The sequence below is a fragment of the Globicephala melas genome, chromosome 6, assembly GCF_963455315.2.
Source record: "Globicephala melas chromosome 6, mGloMel1.2, whole genome shotgun sequence".
Taxonomy (NCBI): Eukaryota; Metazoa; Chordata; class Mammalia; order Artiodactyla; family Delphinidae; genus Globicephala; species Globicephala melas.
In genome coordinates, this window is record NC_083319.1 from 36,275,135 (window position 1) to 36,290,409 (window position 15,275).

The window sequence follows — 15,275 nt, forward strand, 5'->3', positions numbered from 1 at the left end:
TGAGTGGGCACTATGTTGCCTGCAGGGCAACCTGTATCAGCGAGGGGCACAAGCCAAGGCACAGGGTGGGCTCTGTCTCTCCGATCCTCCCCCCAGATGTTGTCAAGGAGTTAACAAGTTGACAAAGTCGAGATGAAGGAGAGACTGGAAGGATGCTGTAGGGAGTGTCAGTGACCCAGCCTCTGCTCCCAGCTTTGGCACTAAGTGCCAGATGGGAAGTCAGGTGAAGATCATTGTCCCAGGATGCAATTCCTAGGTCCCCAACTGATGACAGTGCATGTGGGCGTGGCCTCCCCTCCTGGGCCCAGGACGCATTTGTTCTGACTCCACCTCCCACCTGTGGCCAGGAGATTAATGGGTGCAGCCTATTTCATCTAAACTGACCCTTCACAGCACCTGTTCTGGGGCCAAGGTCCAACCACTTATAAGGAAATAAAGAAAAACTCCAGTTACCCACCACACATATCTTGCCTCTACCAGGCCCAAGGCAAACTGTAAGTGGCTTCTTTAAAAATCAAGAGTTGGAGGTAGGGACTTCCCTGGTGGCGCAGTGGTTAAGAATTCACCTGCCAATGCAGGGGACAAGGGTTCGATCTCTGGGCCGGGAAGATCCCACATGCCACGGAGCAACAAAGCCTGTGCGTCACAACTACTGAGCCTGTGCTCTAGAGCCCGCGAGCCACAACTACTGAGCCTGCGTGCCACAACTACTGAAGCCCGCGCACTCTGGAGCCCATGCTCCTCAGCAAGAGAAGCCACCGCAATTAGAAGCCTGTGCGCTGCAACAAAGAGTAACCCCCACTCGCCGCAACTAGAGAAAGCCTGTGTGCAGCAATGAAGACCCAAAGCAGCCAAAAATTTATTTATTTAATTAAAAAAAAAAAGTGTTGGAGGCAGAGGTGCTTTTGGTCTGAGTGGGCCGGAGAGGCTGGTGGGAGGAGCCGTGTCCCCAGCATCCCTACCTCCTCTCCTATTTCCAGAACCACAGAAGTGATAAACGGGCTCACTCCAAGGCAAAGGAAATGCACAATCAATCCACGCCTTTCGGGCTGGGCTACAATTTAAGGAGAGGAGGAGAGAAGATAAATAAAAAGGCCTATTTTCTAGAGAGCCATTTAAGCCCAGAGAGAAGACATAATTATGTGCGCACCAGCTCTGCTTAAATTCGGCCCCAGCTCTCTCAAAATTGCCCTCAGATAATCAAAAGGAAGTGAAGAGGAACAACACAGACTCGAATTCAGAAGAGCCTGTGGTAATTAGCACCCGATGCCTGGCCCCCGCTGTCAGGCAGAGCAGTTGGTCACCGTGGGGCCTCCTGCTGTCTTCTAGTGGCAAAGGAAGATACGTTGGCTCTTCCTAACTCACCTCGAAGTTGGAAAGCACAGTACTGACACATCCATGACTGTATTTCTAAAATCATCCCTCAAAGAGATAAACGACTTCCTCTAGCCGTGCTGTCCGACCTGGGCCTGGGAATAGATAAATTTATTTACGCGTGAGCTAAATCTCCATTTTTCTCCTGGCACCATCTATAATCCCATCTCTTTCAATGTTTGAGGCACTCGATGTGATGAATGTGCCCCAGTCATGGGACGAGAGGTGAAACCCTCACTGGGAGCATCAAGCAGCCTATCTTAGGGCCAAGCCCATGTGACAACCTGCTCTGGGGACACCTGGGTTCAAGAAGCCACCACACAGAGGGTCCCCTAGAAAGAACTACACTTGTTTCCAAGTAGAAATGCTTTCCTTTCCACTACAGGCCTGTCTGCCTGGGCCTGGGCAGGCTGAGGGCTGCCTCTAAGAATGGCAGGGCCCTTCCATGACCCCATGGAAGTCATGTAGGGTCCTTCCATGTCCCCTGCAGCAGGAGACAAGAGCTGGCTGGGATCAGAGGAAGGCAAGACAGCAGCCTGGCTCCCTCCAGACAGTCCACTCCCTCAGCTCCTGCAGGAGGTAAATGGATCTAGACAAAGATTCTCTATTTCTGGAAATTCCTCCTAGGGATTTTAACAAAGCAAGACCACAAGAGTTTCCCTCCTCTATCTCCTCACAGCCCTCCCAGGAGCATGGGTCAGGGTCACCCAGAGCCCACAAGCCTCAGTTTCCTCATCCATAAAAAGGGGATCTTAATTCCTATCCTGCAAGGATTCTGAGAAGCCAAGCATGGACACAGGTAAGATGTAAGGGCCTTATTACTCTGTCCTAACCAGTCAGATTGCAGCAAAGCACCTGGTCCAGTGTGGCTCAGCCCCCGCTACATGTTAGCATCACTGGGCAGCCGTAAAATAAATAATAGACAAAACATGATGCCTGGCCTGTATCCTGGACCAATTACATCCCATCTCTGCCAGTGGAGCTGGAGTCAGTGTTTCTCAACGTGCAGCCAAGGCCGAGAAGCCCTGGCTTGGTTTGCTCGCTCGCAAATTCCTTTCCTCAGGCCCCAGGGTCAGCCCCTAATCAGGATCTAAATGGTTAACACATGGTTGGTTCCGTGGGCTCAGGGGCAGCCCTGCCCTGAGCCTCTCCTAGGAGAGGCAAGGGAATGATGACACACTGGTTGTGACACATCAGAAGGGACACGGGCTTGAAGCACGGACAGTGATGACAGCGAGGCAGATATTCTTTGAGTCCATACTGAGTGCTGGGCACTGTGCTGACTGCTTGGCGTGGATTGTGTTTCTCTTAATCCTCATCATGACCCTTGAGTTGGCACCGTTAGGAAGGCGATTTTACCGACAAGGGCACTGAGGCTTAGAGGGGTCAATAGCCATCTGGGGTCACATGTCACAGAAGGGAATTTTGCCTCTGTCCCCATTACTGGGGCACACTGCTCACCTTGCCCCTCTGTGCATCAGTTCCTCGTCTGTGGGTCAGGAGGGGTCCAGGGGAACCCCAGCCCCAAAGGTCGTAACTGGCCCCAGCACTGAAGTAGCTCTAGTGCAGTGTGATTTAGGTTCAGCCCATCAGATGCACTTAAGTGCATTTGGCAGGTGAAGGTGAGGCAAGGACTGTACTCCTGCTGCTTCTGCTCCTTCAGCAGGTGCAGCAGTATTTGCAGGAGTCCCCATATGCCAAGTAGCAGAACTTGGGCATCATTACTTTTCTGCTGTGGGTATAGCTGGTGGCTGCTCCCGCATTCCCCCGTCTCCCGACTGTGGCAGAGGCAGGGGCTCCTCTGGGAGCTGGTCTGCAGTGTTGTTCTGAGAGTCCTTTCTGGAGACCTGACTTAAATCCCCTTCTTCTTAAACAGCTAACGTTACTTGTGTTATGTGCCACTAAATGAACCCTGATTCATACAGGTACACTCCCACCAACTTACCTGGCCTCAAGAGTGGCAACCATATGAATAAGGGGGAGATAAGCTCTGCACTGAACCAGGGGCCAGAGATGGAGGCCTCTGTCTCCAAGGGACGCTTGGGTGAAACATTTGCCTAATTTGAGCCTCAGTCTCCACATCTTTAAAGTGAGGACCACAGTGCAGCCCACACCCATCGGGCTTTCAGCAAACGCTCACTGGTCCTTCAGAAGCTTAGTCTAACCAAGGAGAGGGGCTATTAACAGGGAAATGGGAGCTGTACAGTATCTCGGTTGTCTTGAGAGATGATTCTGCAGCAGTGGCACACAGAGGAGGGATGGTTCCCGGGGGTTGGGAGAGCACCACAGAGGGAGTCAGCATTGAGAGGTCAGGGACAGGGAGTTACAGATGGAAGGACCATTTGACAGAGACTCAAATCTGCAAGAGTCTTAGGAGTTTGAGAAACAGTAAACAGAAACAGTCTTAGGAGCTTGTAAACAGTAGGGCAGAGCAGGGGAGAGCCAGGGGGAAGAGTCCTCGGGAGGGCAGGTTCTGATCTTCTGGGGCCGTGGTGGCACCAGGTAACCCTCCCTACCTGCCACCATCCATTCCAGCTCCTGCCTCTTCACAACCTGACATCCACAGCCAACCTGTGAGGTGAGAGGCAACTCATGTTTGTCCCATTTTATAGAAGAGGAAGCTGAGTCTTAGAGGCCCGAAGCTGATACAAGGTCACACAGGGAGTTCAGCGGGGAAGGAAGAATGAGGACTAGCTCTCTCCTGCTGTCCAGTCGGCTCTTCCCCAGCACGCCCGCCCCCTGTCAGTCTCGGGGGGCCAGCTCAGGGGGTGGGGCCGGACCTCCTGATGGAGCAGCTGCAGCTCTGCAGTCACCTGGTTGGCAGAGGCATGTTTGGGGGCCTGAGGAAGAGTCCTGGGCTTCTGCACAGAAAGCCAGAGCCACAAAGACAGAAAGCCCTGGAGCAAGGGCAACACAGGGCTCAGCCTGCCGCCAACCCCACAGTCACTCCAGTTCTCATGGTTTTAAGGGAAAAAGACATGGAACCTGATCCCAGTCTTACCCCAGCTCTGTCACTGACCCTGGGGAAGGCTCATCCCCTCACTGAGTCTCAGCTTGCTCATCAGTAAAATGGAGATAATAAACCTCACTTTGGTTACCCCCAGGGTTTTTGGAGAGACAAGTATGATACAGGATATAAAAGCCCCTGGTCACCCATAGGACCCAGTTGTCTGGGGCCTTCACTTGAGGAATGGGGTTGGGGGGCTCTTCACACACGCACCCCACGTGGGCATTTTCTCTCTTGCCTCTTGTTTCCTGTCTCTGCTTGGTTCGCCCCAGCCCCACCTGCCCAGCCTATTGAGCATCTGCCTGACATTGCCTCCCTGTCCTTGTCTTTGTCCTGAGGGGGAGGGGAGGGGGGAGGGGGGGCAGGGGAGGGGGGAGGGGGGGCAGCCCGACACAGGAGGAAAGGCCGCCAGCAGCGAATCTCATTCCTGCTCTCTGGGCAGCAGAGCCTGAACTCCCCACAAGCTGGGTTTGGCCATGAACCTGGGCAGCCGAGGTGCTCACCCTTTTGTTCTGGGCATCTTAACACCGTGCAGCCACTGCTGCCATTCCACCGCCAGCCCTGTGAGGAGTTCCATCCCATTAACTCCTCCACGTCACCATGGCAACACAGGCTCCCGACTCTCCCAAAGATACGAGATAGGAGTGCTGCCACCAAGGCTGGCCTGCACACCCTCCCCAGATACGCAGGAGGGCCAGAGACCTCAACTCATTTCCAGTCAGGACAACCGTGCCACCTGAGCTCCTACTATGCGCCCAGGGCCTGCCTCCAGACATACATCCCCACCCAAGATGAAGCAACCCCTACCCAGCCACTGATGTGTCGGCAGATGGCTTTCAGCTAATTTTAGGTTTTCTCTCTGTGTACCTGCCTTTTCTCCTCACAGCCCCGAAATCCAATCATAGCAGAGCTGGTGCTGACACAGTGATAGTGTATAGCAGCTGTACCCCGCCATTTCTCATTGGCTCCTCAGTGTAAATTCTGAAGTACACATGGTGGTTCCTCCCATTTTACAGACGAAATTGAAGCTCAGAGAGGTTAAGTAACATGCCCAAGGTAACACTGTCATTAAGTGGGAGACAATATTTAAATTCAAGGCTGTTTTTAGACTCACAGACTTAGAGAATGAACTTATGGTTACCGGGGTGGGGAAGGAGGTGGGGACGGATAGACTGAGAGTTGGGGATTGACATGTACACACTGCTATATTTAAAATAGATAACCGGGGCTTCCCTGGTGGCGCAGTGGTTGAGAGTCTGCCTGCCGATGCAGGGGACACGGGTTCGTGCCCCGGTCCGGGAAGATCCCACATGCCGCGGCGGCTAGGCCCGTGAGCCACGGCCGCTGGGCCTGCGTGTCCGGAGCCTGTGCTCCGCAACGGGAGAGGTCACAGCAGTGAGAGGCCCACGTATCGCATAAAAAAACAACAACAACAAAAAAAAACCAAAGATAAAATAAAATAGATAACCAACAAGGACCTACTATTTAAAAATAAATAAATAAATAAAAATTTTAAAAAATAAGTTCTAGGCTGTTTTTTACTTGGTATATGTGACACTTACGTAACTCTTACGATATTCCAGGCACTGTCCTGTGCTTTATACATATTAAGTCTTTTAACCCTTGGTTAGGTACTGTCAATAGCTCCACCTTACAGATAAAGATATCAAGGCAGAGAGAGGTTAAGTAATTTGCCCAGAGTCATACAGAAAGAGATGGAGCCTGGATTCAAGCCCAGGCAGTCTGGCTCCTGAGTTTGTGTCCATAACCACTATACAGATGGTCCCCAACTTATGAAGTTTCGACCTAACGGTTTTTCTATTTTACAATGGTGAGAAAGCTACACAGACTCCATACAAATTGTACTTCAACTTTTTGATCTTTTCCACATATGGTATGATATTCTCTCCTGATGCTGGGCAGCAGCAGCCTCAACTCCTTGTCAGCCACACCATCACGAGGGTAAATAACTGATACACTTACAACCATTCTGTACCCAGGCAACCATTGTTTTTCACTTTCAGTGAAGTATTCAATGAATTACATGAGATATTCAACACTTTATTATGAAATAGGCTCTGTATTAGATGATTTTGCCCAATAGTAGGCTAATTTAAGTGTTCTGAGCATGTTTAAGGTAGGCTGGGCTAAGCTATGCTGTTCGGTAGGTAAGGTGTATTAAATGCATTTTTGGCTTAATGATATATTCAGCTTATGATGGGTTTATTGGGACGTAACCCCATCGTAAATCGAGGAAGATCTGTACTACATTTGATTATAATTCTAGGGCTCCTCTCTCCCAAGCTGCACCCTACCCACCCTGAAGTCAAGGAATTGGCCACCTGACCACTCCGGTAGCTGTGCCTGGCTTCTCTCACTGAGCTGCTCCCTCAAACCAAGCAACTGGCTAGTTTGAGGATTTTATCTCCCCAACCTTCCTGCAGCTTTCTTTTCCAATTTCCCTCGCTCTCAAAGTAACCTCATGTTTCCACTCACTGCTCTGGGCTTTAAAACGCTCCCATTTGGAAGAACAGCCGGGAATTGTCTTGCTTTCAGAGAAGAGCCTTTCAGTGCCCTGGCAGGGGAAGTCCCCCTGTCCTTCCACACACAGCCTGTCTCCAAAGACCATTAACGCAATCACTTAACGAGAGGCCAGCGGTTTGAAGGAGAGAAGAAATCATAAAATCCATCAAACCTGTATTTGTCTCATTAAAAGTGTTTCTAATTTATAATGTCCTGGAATGCAGATGCCTCCCAGCTGTGCGGGCCTGGTCATGCTGCCTGGTGCACACCCCCTCCACTCCCGGGCCCCCCTCCCACCTCGCTGGGACTGCCATCAATTTCTGCTCATCAGCGGCACTTACAGTAAATGGATTCATTTGTGGCAATGGGAGCTGAGAGACAAAGGTGACAATATAATTAAGGTTTTTAATTCTATGCCTGAACAGTTAAGTCCAGAACTCATGATAATTAGCTGGCTGTAATGAAAGATCTTTAATCGTTATTTTCCCTTTGTTTCCTATAATTGTTCATTTCGGCCAAGTACATTTGTTCTTTCATTTGAATCTGGCTGCACAGTTTTATGTCACTTCCATTACTCCTATAAAACGCCAACGAAAATATGTTGTGGAGCTTGTCATTTACAAAGTCACGGCAAGATAGCACCGGGAGCTCATCTGCGCACAACTGCTGACCGGGGGCCGTGGCTACTTTCTGGAGGAAAGAAACCTGGGCTCGAGCAATCCACAGGCCTGGGGATGTGGCTACATAAAAGCAAGCACTGGCAGGAGAAGGAAAAACAATGGGCCCTGCACAGCTGAATTAGCCACAGGAGTTGGTGTGCAAACTGGTTCATGGAAGAGTGATTATGATCACACAAGTTCCTGATTCTCAAATGCATGTGTTGGTTTTTTTCACATTTTAGCATTCCTATTAACAGGATGCATCTTACAATGGATGTGCGTAATTAATGTCATGTGTACCTTTTGTATTTCCTGAAAAGTTATAAGTGAATTGACAGTGTTTCTTATAGTTCATGATACCTTAGAGTTAGGAAAACATGGTAAAAGCGTCTTCCATACAGCAAATATTTCCCAAGGACCCGCTACATTCCAGGCAGGGTGCTAGGAATGCAGCGGTAAGTAGAAACTGACCAGTCCCTGCTGTCATTGTCTCCACAATCTGGAGGGTCATCATCAACTCAGCCTCCTGTCCAACCACAGCTGGCCAGCTGGACAGGATATTTTTCACTTGCTGTGGACTGTTTGGACCCTGTTTCAACTATGGGTCCAGGTAACCAGATTTCTGGTAGGCAAATGCCTCTCAGAAACCAGAACATCAAAGCAAGAGGCTGGGGGCTTACAACAAGGGAATGGAGGAACCCAGGCATTTGAATTCTGTCCCACAGCTGCCCAGGATTGGAGAAGAACCCAGCTGGGGAAATTGGGTGGGAGGATTGTAATAGGAAAGGAAAACAGGCCTCAGACAGGACCTAAGGAATGCACTGGGATGTGGGGGGCACCTGGGCAGAAGGCCTGGGTGGCTTTTGACACAGTCCGTGTCCTTTCTCTCCTCTCTCCACTCCTGATATATGAGTCCTGAAAGTTGCGTGCCGCAAGTGAGCTCATATATTTCCGGAGAGGATTGGGGCTAAACTGGGCCTCCTCTGATGCAGTGCCCTTCAGCTCGAGGTTCTAAACGTTGCTTCCTCTCAAATTCCCTTTAGTTACCAGTTACCAGGAAGAAGAAAACTAGGCCACCCCAATAAAAATCTTCTTGCTCTTCCCCAATCCATTCTACACACAAAGTCAGAGTGATTGTTTTGAAAACACATGGCCTTTCCTTCCCTGTAAAAATCTTCAGAGGTTTCCCAGTGTCCTTTGGAAACAATCTAAACCCCTAGAAACAGCCAAAGGAGTCCTGCATTGCCTGCCCTCGTCTGCCCTCGGCTTGGGCCTTCCCCTGCAGCCTGCTGCTCAGCCCTGATGTGGCCAGCTCATTTCAGCTCCGGGGCCTCCTCCCATACTGCCTGCGCTGCCTGGGGGTGTCTCCAACCTCCAACCGCCCTTTTTTGCTAGGCCAGTGGCTCACTCCAGAAGTCACCTTGGATAGGCTCAGGCACCAAGTACCAAAAAGGCCAAGGGAAGAGCTGCCCTTCTTATCGGGCAAGAGGGTCTGAAAGGCAGGAGCTGGTTGTGGGTCTCAAATGCATCCCTTTGGGCCCCTCACCAGAGCTCCTTACAACCCGCAGAATAAGCCGAAAACTGGCCCTGGCACAGGTAGGGGTTGGGGAGGGATGAACATGTTTATAAGTCAAGTGAGGCCCCAGCATACCCCCTTCTGTCCCTCCTGCACAGCCACTGCCTGAGCTCCCATGGCTGCCCTCTCTCTCCTCGCTGGCCTTCCGACCTCCAGTCCCTTTCGAGACCCGGCTTCCTAAAACCTCACCGGGTCAGGACCCTTACTTAGAGAAAATCAAGGGCCCTAACCCTGGCACCCAAGGCCCTAACCCTCTCCCGCTGATCCCCTGCTACCCCCTACCCTGAACTTTCTCCTTTAGCAGAAAGTGGCTCTCGCTCGCCCCATGCTGTGTCCTGCCTTGAGGTCTTTGCTGATGCTGTCCTCTCCACCCAACAGGCCTGTCCCCTTCCCACCACATCTGGCCTGCTGCCTGCCCTAGACTGGGTCAGATGGCCCTCTTCAGGCACCCATGGTGCTCCCATCAGTGCGCTCTCCACACTGCTTTATCTTTATCTGCCCACTGCACTCCACCTGCCTGCACAGAAGCAGATGGGCTCGTCCACCACTGTCCCCCAGTGCTAGGATGGGCCCCGACCCAGATCAGGATTCACTGTGTTAGGAATAAATGAATGGAGATGGGGAGAAGCTGGCCAGTACAGAGGCAGCTGGACCCCACCAAGCCGGGCTCTTCAGCCCTCCAACAAACGTCTTGTGAACCCCTTCTCTGTGCCAGGCCCTGGGCTCGACACTGAAACACTAAGTCAAGTAAGAGAACAACCCAGCCTCAAGTTACAGTTTTCCAGGGAGCTCACAGGGTACAATGGTTATGAACACAGGTTCAAATCCCACCTCTACTACTTACTAGCTGTGTGTCCTTGCACGAGTTTCCCACCCTCTCTGTGCCTCAGTTTCTTTATCTACAAAATGGGGACAATAACAGCAGCTACCTCAAAGTGTGATTTGAAGAATAAATGAGAAATATATGACAAAGTGGCTGAATAGTGAATAGTGCCTGGCCCATTACAAATGCAAAAATAACATTAGCTCCCCCAGTTTGCTGCTGGTCTCTGCCCTCGGAGCAGCCTCCCTCAAGCCCACACTCTCGTGCTCCTGGTCCCTCAGGGAGCCACTGAGGCAGAGCCAAGACAGCACAGGCTGAGGAGTCACCCAGATGGGAATGCAAGACCTGGCTCCACCAACTAGCTGTGTGACTTTGAGAAAGATACATGTGAAGTGGACCATTTCCCCCAGAACCCAGCCAAGCATCCGTTTTCCCTTAGGACAAGCAGAGAGGGAAAGAATAACTGCTCTGCCTGCTTCACAGAGCCTTGTGAGAATAGCACAAGAGAATGGATGTAAAAGTCCTCTGTGAGCTGCACAGAGATTATCCCAATCAGAGCACCGCATCCAGGGGGTCAGCCAGGTGGGCTGGACTAGGCTGGTGTGTGCACGAGGACATACACACTACACCAGAATCCAGGGACGGGAAGCCACTGGCAGAGGGAGGGAGGAGCAGAGGGTGACAGACGCTTGACAGCTTTACAAGCAGGGCCTCAGTGAGCTTTGGGGGCACAGCCTGGGGTGGCCCCATCCTCCGATCCCTGGTGCTGATTTCTGGGGCCCTTCCCCCCAGCACCTGGCAAGCTCATGACAGCAAGTGCCACTCCTGAGGACTCACCCTGGCCGCAAGGCTGTTCCCGTGCCCTTGAATCTATTAAACGGAACAAAGTGATTAATTATTTTATTGTCTTTATGGCATCAGCTTTAACTTGCTTCCCATCCAGATTTCCAATTACATAGGCCCAAGTCTTAAACTCAGGAGGACATGTATTATTGAACTATTTACAATCAGAGTTTTTCAGAGCAGAAAAAACTCTGCCAGGCAAGAGCTACACAACCAAAATTAATGATTCAGAGACCAGAAGACAATCTTTCCATAATCAGAGGGGTGTGGGATGCAGTCAGGAAAAGAATGGAGAAGTGAGTCTAAATCAAAGATGCCAAATCATTTTCCACTGAAGGGCACAGACTTCCCCACAAAGGGGAAGGCAAATCAATCGGTGGGTGGGAGTTGGGAGGACACGCCCATGCAAAATGCAGTGAAATGTAGTTGGAGTTATCCTTTTTCTTCTTTAAAATACTTATGAATTTTTAAATTGAGATGTAATTGACATATAACATGTTAGTTTCAAGTGTACAACATAATGATTTGATATTTGTATGTATTGTGAAATGATCGTCACAGTAAGTTTAGTTAACATCCATCACCTCACATAGTTACAAATTTTTTTTCTTGTGATGAGAACTTTTAAGATCTACTTTCTCAGCAGCTTTCAAATACTCGATAGTGTTACCAACAATAGTCACCATACTGTACATTACATCCCCAGGGCCTATTTATTTCATAAATGCAAGTCTGTACATTTTAAACCCCTTCATCCATTTCACGCACGCCCGCCTCTGGCAACCACCAATCTGTTCTCTGTATTCACGAGTTCATTTTCTGTTTTGTTTTATTTTGTTTTCAGATTCTACATATAAGTGAAATCATTGTCTTTGTCTTTCTCTGCCAGACTTATTTCACTTAGCATAATGCCCTCAAGATCCACCCATGTTGTCACAAATGGCAAGATTTCCTCCTTCTTTATAGATGAATAATATTCCATTGTGTATATTTAATGTACACCGTTGTGTGTGTGTGTATATATATATATATATATATATATCCCACATTTTTAGAGTGTTTTGATGAAAATGGTGTACCCTGGGTTACTTTAGTCACATGAACTGTTTTTGTTTTTTTTTTAAATATTTGTTTCTTTCTTTATTTATTTGGCTGTGCCAGGTCTTAGTTGCAGCATGCAGGATTTTTAGTTGCTGCATGTGGGATCTTTAGTTGTGGCATGTGGGATCTAGTTCCTTGACCAGGGATCGAACCCAGGTCCCCTGCATTGGGAGCACAGAGTCTTAGCCACTGGACCACCAGGAAAGTCCCAACTCTAGGTTTAAAATGGAGACACATCACTACTGATAACCAGGGTAGCCACTCCGCCTGATAACTCCAAACATCTAGCTGCTTCCAGCACCTCCTTAATTAGTTCTGGAAAACTCATGTGTTTTTACCAGCAAGTCCTATCAGCTACCACTTCATCCCCTCCTTCAGCTCCTGCCAAGTCACAGGAGAACACACACCGCTGCCTCGGAGCCACCTTTATGCCACCATCCACTGGGAGGCACCATCTCCACAATGGATGTGCCAGAACATTCTAGGGGGTCCACAGCCTGTCTGTGTCCCTGTGGGGATTGCCTCTCCCCCAGTTTTGTGTTGCAAGGAGGCTTGTGTTCCAATGATTTGCAGAGGTTTTTTTTAGAACAGGCCTTTCCATGTTTACCCACTGTAACTCCCTCCTCACAGGCCCCAGACAGGAGTCCATGATGGATTTGGACAAGGAGAAAAGTTCTCAGACAGATTCTCCTCCTTGCTAATGATTCCAGGCCTATTGCCATGCTGAGTTTGTCAGCCTGGCTTCCTCAGTACACAGGCAGATTCCTGGAGGACCCTCTAATCAGTCACCCAGATGGGCTCAGCTCAGGATCAAGCCAGGTCCCTGCTACAGGAACATGGAGGGGACAGGAACAGTAAGATCACGTCTGTGTTGGACCAGGCTGTGTCCTCCCAGAAACCCATTAGGTAAATGCCATTAGCCCCATTTCACAGAGATGAAACTGCAGCTCAAAGAGGTTAAGTAATTTTCCCAAGATTCCACAGCTAGTAGGTGGCACCAGGCTCTACTAGGATCCATCCCAGGTCTTGGATGCCAAGATTCAGTTATGACTCTGCCTCCTGCTGCTTGTTTAAGAATATATAAGTTGACAATCCATTACCAGGACTTTGTCTAGAAAAAAACTATTTTCAACATAGAAGAAATAAATGTTTTGTTTGTTTGTTTTCTGCAAGGGAAGCAGAGGAAAGGACTGTCATCAACAAACCCAGGCACGGGTCTGTTCCCTCCTGGAGTGCATGTTTGCTTAAGTAAAGCTGCAGTCTTAAAAAGATGAGCCTAGAAAATGCACCTTCTTTTATTTTATTATTTTTTTTAAAAATAAATTTATTTATTTATTGGCTGCGTTGGGTCTTCGTTGCTGTGAGCGGGCTTTCTCTAGTTGCGGCGAGCGGGGGCTAATCTTTGTTGCGGTGTGCGGTCTTCTCATTATCGTGGCTTCTCTTTGTTGCGGAGCACGGGCTCTAGGCATGCGGGCTGCAGCAGTTGTGGTACGTGGGCTCAGGAGTTGTGGCTCTCGGGCTCTGGAGCGCAGGCTCAGTAGTTGTGGCACACGCGCTTAGTTGCTCCGCGGCTTGTGGGATCTTCCCGGACCGGGGTTCAAACCCGTGTTCCCTGCGTAGGCAGGCGGATTCTTAACCACTGAGGCATCAGGGAAGTCCCGGCACCTTCTTTTAAAAGCCTTTTTTTTTTAAATGGTGGAGACTGCTCAGTTGCTCAGGAAACCTCTTTCCAACGCTCCTGAGCATTTAATCTAGACTACATTTCCCAGCCTTCCTTGCAATTGGGCGTGGCCACGTCCATGGTTCTAGCCAATGGAATGACAGCAGAGCTGTCTTCTCTAGTTATAGCTCTGGCCCATAAGAACCTCCCCACAGGACTCTCCGGGCTCTTTCCACTCTTACCAGTTTGATGCAAATAAGTGTCGTGACCTTGGACACCAAGGTTGAAAGTGGCAGGTCCAGAAGGTTATGGAGGCTGGGTCCCTGAACCAGCATGGAAGGAGGACCACCTACCTATCTAGAGTTGCCTAAAAACAAGAATACCCAGTCACATGTGAATTTCAAATAAGCAATGAATAATTTTCAGTATACTATGTTGGGGACAAACTGGGGAGAGAGGCAACCCCAGTCACGTTTCTGTAACTGCTCTGGGCTCTTAGGATCACTGGGTAAATAGCTATCATTTGGAACCTACTTAGACTAAAAAATTATCTGTTGTTTATCTGAAACTCAAATTTAACTAGGTATCATATTTTATCTGGCAACCCTACAACCTGTCAGAACACCTGTCTAGTATTTTACAGGAGTGAGACATAAATGTTGTGTTTGAGCCATTATATATTTGGAGGTTTGTTTGTTATAGCAGCCAGCATTCTACCATCGCTTCCTTGAGGCATCAGATATTAAACAGCCCAGGAGTCCAGCCCTGTCTGGACTAATCAGCATTTATGCAAGTGGATGTCTTGTCACCAACTCTTCCTGCCTGGACTGCTGTAGCTCGGTAGAGCCTATGAAGCTTTCACCCCTCTCTCTTCCATGGACACATTTGGAGCACCGGAGAGGAAGAGAGAACAGACTTAGTTCTCGCCCCACCCCGTACCCCATGGGTGACTCCACTTGGGTTCACCAATAATTCCAGGGCACTCATGAGCAGATGCAAACCAAGGCTTAGAGAGTCCAGAGACAGTAAATCTGGGGTGAAAGGGGTGCAGGTAAGCTTTGGGAAAAAGTAGCAGCAACACTGAGCCCCTCCTGGGAACATGAAAACAGCTACCATCTTTAGCACCCACAGAGCAAGTGCCTTGGTGGATAAGTGAGTGACTGGTCCATGCTGGGACAGTCTGGATAAGGAGTTGTGGGCAGCTCAGAGAGTCAGGAATATGGAATCTTGAAGTCAGGTCCTGAGGCCCCTGATGGGAGCTCCCAGGGAGTTATTTCCAATGTGGCCCAGAAAAAAGAACCAAGACTTTGGAGTATGAAGACATAGGTCAGGTACTGACTTTGCTGTTTTTGAACTGTATGACCTTAAGCAGGTTATTTCATCTCTCTGAGCCTCAGTTTCCACCTCTATAAAATGGAATAACACCAAACAAGTGTTGGAAAATTACCCAAGATAATGTACCCAAAGTACATAGTAAATGATACTTCCTCCCCTGGGGGGTCTGGTAGCTGGAGAGAAGATATGAAGGGGAGCTCACCTTCTTTATCACTCCCCAGTTTCCTTTAATATGCATGTCCTCCCCACTCCTTCTCTTCCCCACTGCCCATGGCCCATGAGCCAATGGCCCAGAGACCACTGCAGCCAGGGCTGGAATGTTTCTGAGGCCTCCATCTTTCCTTCTAGTCTAGGACCACAGAGTCCCCATCGCC